Raw genomic sequence first — 6,075 nt, forward strand, 5'->3', positions numbered from 1 at the left:
CCATTACCTTCATATACCACAGCTTGTTCAGCCATTCCCCAATTGATGGGCATCCCTTTGATTTCCAATTCTTGGCTACCACAAAAAGAGCCGCTATAAATATCCTTGTACTTCCCAATGACATTTTAATCTGGTTTGGGCCACACTCTGGAGTGTTGTGGGTTGCATGTGGCTTGTGGGCCATGTGATTGAAACCTCTGGTATGGAGGGTTCTTGTTCAATGAAAGGTTTGACTAGATGCCTTCTAAGCAACCCTGCCTATTCTGAGACTCTGTGATTCTATCATTTAATTCTGATTCTCCTACCCTCCACTTTTCCTACCACCCAGGCCTTCATAGAACTCCTCTATCAGATGAGACAGAACCTTCCACTTACAAGATGGCTTCAGAAGATTCAAGTCATTATCCAAAAGCTGACAGCATTGACTTTTTAAGTAAAGAATGACACAGATCCTTGGGGACAGGTTGAGCTTAAATCTATATTGTTATCTTTCCTGATGGCATGGGGTTGCCCTGGTCACATGGAAACCTATACCGTTAAATCTATAGCTGACACTTGGAGAAAAGATTCTGTCCAATCTAGAGATGCTGCATGCAATTAAGCTACTTGAGGACTCCTGGAGTTTCATGGTCTTGGCTGCTGACTTACTTTGATAGGAAAGGATTAACTCTTCAAAACATTTACTACCAAGATGCTATAGTAATTCCTAGGACACTGTGTTTCTGCCATACCAAGCATTTCTGTAAGATTTGCTTCTAAACCAAGGGTACCCTTGCATATTTTACACAGTAAACTCTTAATTATATTGCTGTGGGATTTGATGGAAATGAGTCATTTCTGTGTCTTTCCAAATCCTGTCACTTAATTGTCAATCGTGGAGGAATTCATTAAAGTACTTGCTAATTTCTAGGCAAGAGTTAAAAGGCTTTTTGGCTCCAGTCAAGTTCCAAACCAGTTTATTTGCTTTTTTATGATGATTGAAACCATGTACACTTTAAATAACCTTATGTTCAACACTTGGCAATATTAATTTCACTTGACTTCGCGTCTTGAGGTCAAACACGTTAATCAGGGCTTCCATCATTAACTAAGTTTCCTTTTCTATTAAACAATTATGATCACTTGCTATTAATGAGTCGTGAAGTTTTAATAAATTTTTGCCAGCGTGGAATTGCTAAACAGTAATTATGACATATACTCTATGGATGGTTTGTTTCACAACGTAAATTTGGCTTAATGTTGGTAAAAATACAAAAGAACAGCAAATAATTAATTTTAGCTATGGATCTGAAATAGCCCTTTCCGGGGGCAATATCAATTAAAAGAAAATTTTTGTTGTTGTAGATGGAACTATTAGATTTGAAGTCTTGTAGATCCAGGAGTCCTTGTCTGAAAGTCAGCTCCATGGTTTCCTTTTGTCCATCAACCAAACCTTTATTAAGTGCCTGCTATGTACCAGATACTGAGCTAAGTGCTAGGGATACAAGAAGAGGCAAAAATCAAACATATATTCTCTGCCCTCAAGTATCATCTAATGGGGAAGGGAGAACAACATATAAACATACATACACAAAACGAACAGGACAAATATTTTTATCTATAAATAAAAATATTTTTGCAAGATAAAGAGAAAATAACAGAAGAAAGGCATTAGAATTAAGAGGGGTTGAAGAAGACTTCCTAGAGGAGGTGGGATTTTAGCTTAGGACTTAAAGAAAGCCAGGGAGATCAATGATGAGACTTCAGGAGTGAGAGTGTTCCAGGCAAGGGAGAGTGTCAGAGAAAATGCTAGAGCTGAGAGATGGAGTGTCTTATTCGTGAAACAGCCAGGAGGTCAGTGTCACTGGATCAAAGAGTACTTTTCAGGGAGTATGGTGCAAGAATACTGGAAAGGTAGGAGGGGGGCTAGGTTATGAAGGTCTTTGAATGCTCCTGAAAGCAGTAGGGAGCCATTGCAGTTAATGGAGTAGGGGAGTGACATAATCAGACCTGTGATTTAGGAAAATCACTTTATTGCCCAAACAGAGGAAAGATTAGAGTGGAGAGAGACTTGAGACAGGCAGACCCACCAGCAGGCTATTGCAGTAGTCCAAGCACAAGGTGATCAGGGTCTGAGCTAGAATGGTGGCTGTATTAGAGGAAAGAAGGAGGTGTATTTGAGAGGTCTTGCAGAGGTGAAATTGGCAGGTCTTGAATATGGCTCTGGGTGAGAGATAGTGAGAAATCCAGGATGACACCTAGGTTTAAAGCCTGACAACCAGGAGGATGGTGTTGTCCTCTACAGTCACAAGGAAGGTAGGAGTGGGGAAGGGTTTAGGTGGAAAGATAATGTGTTTCATTTTGAACATATTAATTTAATATGTCTACTAGACATCCAGTTCAAGATGTCTAAAAGACAATTGGAGATGTGAGATTGAAGGTGAGCAGAGAGACTGAGGCAGGAAAGGTAGTTTTGGGAATCATTAGCATAAAGACAGTAAGTAAATCCATGGGAACTGATGAGATCACCAAGTGGAGTAATATAGAGGATGGAGGGGACTCAGGACAGAACCCTGAGGGACATCTATAGTTAGAGAGCATGATCTGGAGGAAGATTCTTACAAAGAGGAAAAATGCCACAGATCTTTTTCTAAAAAGCTATGAGTTGGATGTTGACGGGATGTTGACATGTGACCATGAGGTGTGTCCACTTCACACTGGACCCCATTCCCAAGTACGCAGGGAATGATATCCTATACTTGAACCAGCTCAGTGGGAGCAGTTTGCAACTCTGACCCAAGTGATTTTCTACATCTTGGTCCAACCCAAGGAGGTTGAAATATTTCTGGCTAAACTGTCTGATTTTGCTTCCACCAATCAGATCAGCCTTGGGGCCCTTAAGGAATATTGTGAAAAGCCTTCTCCTAGTGCCTAATGGTGCCTTGAAGAAGAATATGACTGCTGAGAGGGTCAGAGCAGATTTCATTACTCTGGGGCTCAGTGAAGAGAAAGTCGCTTATTTTTCTGAGAAGTGGAAGCAGAAATCTCCCACACTTGCATGATGGGCAATAGGACAGACATCGATGATCAACCAGATTATAGATATGGCAGAAAATTTGGAGTGACATCAGGGAGCAGTGAGCTGCTGAAAGTGGGGAATTTTCTTTTACAATTGAAGTTAGTGGTTAAAAAAGAAAACCAGTCTGCAAATGTACATATAGAGTTAACCCTGCCTCAGTTCTATCACTTCCTGAATGAGATGAAAAGTGTTTGAGCCAGCATAGAGTGTTTCTGCTGAAGGTGAAGGAAGAAGATTCAGAAGCACAACTTGTTTACTCTTGAGGCCTGCTCTGTAATATCACAAGCGCTGGGGTGTTCCCAGAAAGGGTCACAATTTATATTAGGGAGCCCTATACAATTACCACATAAACTCATGATTCAAGAAATAACCACTCATCACACAAGCCATATCTCAAAAATTTAAACCTTAGGAATCCTGCTTTTGATAGGGGGAGAAATTGGGCCTGTTTGTGACACTCCTCCTTTCCTGCCCTCCAGAACTCTAATTTCTCAAACTTCCAAGCTCGGCAGTCAAACTATAGAACAGAGTTACCCTGAAATTAGGCAGTGGGTGGAGGTTGGGGTGGCAACCTCACTATCAGCATCCTGAGAGTCAGAATCTGAAACAAAATAGTTTACCATGTATTGTGGGGATTCTGTCATATGAGACCCATTTTAATGATATATCTGTATGTAAACCCAAGGTAACTCTTTTTTCAAAGACTTCTGTTCTTTGTAGGCCTTGACTCAATCTTTCCTTCTGCATTTGCCCTGTGAGAGTGATCACCTTCTGAGCCTCCTTTGGAGTCTTTTTCTCTGGCTAAGTAGCCACTGAGCAGAGTTCTGCCTTAACTAAGCGTCTAATGAAAGGTTTGAAGAAGAGGTCTTGGGGGAAAAAAGCTATGGGTTCCCAGGACAATATGTCCCAGTCAAGGGGAACCGTGAAAGCCTAGATAGTTCATCCTGTGCCCCCATGGAACTGCCCATGAATAGCCCCTGAGAAGAGGAGGAGGGACCCATCGCACATAGGAGGTATAACAGTGTCACAGCCCTTGGCAAGGGCTGCTATGACAACTGGTTCATAGAAGGGGTGATCTGGGGCTAGGGGAGGACGTAGTAATGTCTATTTTACCTAGCATGGAGAGGAATTCTCGTCCAAATGTTGGTGCCCGGGGCAAAGCTGTGATTTCTTTGCCCTAATTTGTTCTCTGGCTACTATTGCTACCTCTGCTATTACTACCACCACCACTACTACTAGTGCCACCACTATTACTACTACTACTGGGGGCCACCTCCAGTTGTCTTGATTCATAGCTTACCACTACACCCATATGGCTCTGGAGGAGAAAGTGAGGCTGCTGTCTTCACACATCCTTCCCTCACTTAAATCTAATTTTTGTAAGTTATATCATCACCTTCCCGATGCCATGGTCCTCTTTGGTAGTGAAGGACAAACAACTACTGGTACTACTACTACTACTGCTTCCTTCACTATTACTACTACCACCACTACTATTACTACTACTACTACTACTACCACCACCACCACCACCACCACTACCACCACCACCTCCACTAATACTATCACCACCACCACTACTACCACCACCACCACCTCTACTACTACTACTACTACCTCTGCTGCTGCTACTACCCACCACTAAGACCACCACCACCATCAGCACTATTACTACTACCACTGATACCAGAACAGATCTGATTATTACTGAGGCTACAATTGTTCAACTATTACAAAACATTTAAAAATTTTAAAGTATTTTATCTCATTTTATCTAGTGGTCACTGTCTGAGGTTTAAAATTCACAGGCCAAAAGCCCTAATTTGTGGTTTATGTAGGGGATTTGATTCATGTATTCTTCTACAACATTTTTTGCATATGTCCTTTCCTCTCTGTTCTCATTGTCACTGACCTGATTAAGGCTTCTGAATTTATTGAACAAGCATTTATTAAGCACTTAATATACACAAAGGCTGTGTGTTAGGGAGGTACAAAGGTAAATAAGCCTTTCCGTGCATTGAAGGTATGTGCAAACCAGGAGAGAGTTAAGGCATGTAAACAAAAAAAAAACCACATCCATATGTAAAAATCCGTTGAAATCATCAAAGTATTGAAGTAATTTAGGGAAAAGAGAAGATCAGGGATGGCTTCGTCAAAGATGTGGCATTTGGTCTGAGCCTTAAAAATTGAGCAGTAAATAACAAATGGAAATGGTGGGAAATGGCATTTCAGGTGGAAAAAATGCATAAAGAAAGGCAAGGAGTTAGAGAAACTATGGGATCATGTTCAAGAAATAATGATTATTCCAAGTTGTTGCTTAAGGGACATGGTGGGAGAAAAGTAGTAGATAAAGCAGGCAAGGTAAATTGGGGACCGATGATAGAGGCCATTGAGTGACAGGATAAAGAATTCGGGTGTTGTTTGCTAGACAACATAAAGCCATGGAAAGATTTTGAGCAATGGAATACCATGAATCAGAGACATTTTAGGAAGATTAACTTGTACAGGATGGATGGGGTAGAGGAGAGTTATTGAGAGATAAGAAAGGCCTGAGGAGGGTTGAGTATAGTGAAAATAAAGAGGAAGAACTACAGCTGATGAAACTAAATGATTGAAAGTAGGGAATAAAGAACACAAAACTCAAAGATGATGATTGACACTTCAGGCTTGGGTGTTTAAGAGGTTTGACTGATTGAGGTTAGTGGTAGCATTGACAACTAGAGAAAACAAGAAGAAGTTTTGGACATGTCGAGCTTGATGGCATATTGGGACACTCAAATGGAACAGTGTAATGGGAATTAATTAACTGCAATTTCTATAATACTTTGGAGTTTGCAAAGCACTTTACATACATTATATCATTTGAACCTCACAAAAGATTGGTGAAGTAAGTACTGTAGGGAAGGAAGGATGGAAAAAGCATTTGTAAGCACCTACAATGTTCCAGCCCTATTATTACCTCTGTTCTGTTGAGGAAACTTAGGCAAATAGAAGTGACTTGCCTTAAGTGACTTAAG

The 6,075-nt window shown here is 40.9% G+C and overlaps 1 pseudogene; it reads left to right on the forward strand.

The window, feature by feature from the left end:
- The first annotated feature begins 2,675 nt into the window (after window positions 1-2,675).
- LOC118830353 lies at window positions 2,676-3,277 on the forward strand (annotated as a pseudogene).
- The last annotated feature ends 2,798 nt before the right edge of the window (window positions 3,278-6,075 follow it).

The sequence above is a fragment of the Trichosurus vulpecula genome, chromosome 8 (assembly GCF_011100635.1).
Source record: "Trichosurus vulpecula isolate mTriVul1 chromosome 8, mTriVul1.pri, whole genome shotgun sequence".
Classification (NCBI taxonomy): domain Eukaryota; kingdom Metazoa; phylum Chordata; class Mammalia; order Diprotodontia; family Phalangeridae; genus Trichosurus; species Trichosurus vulpecula.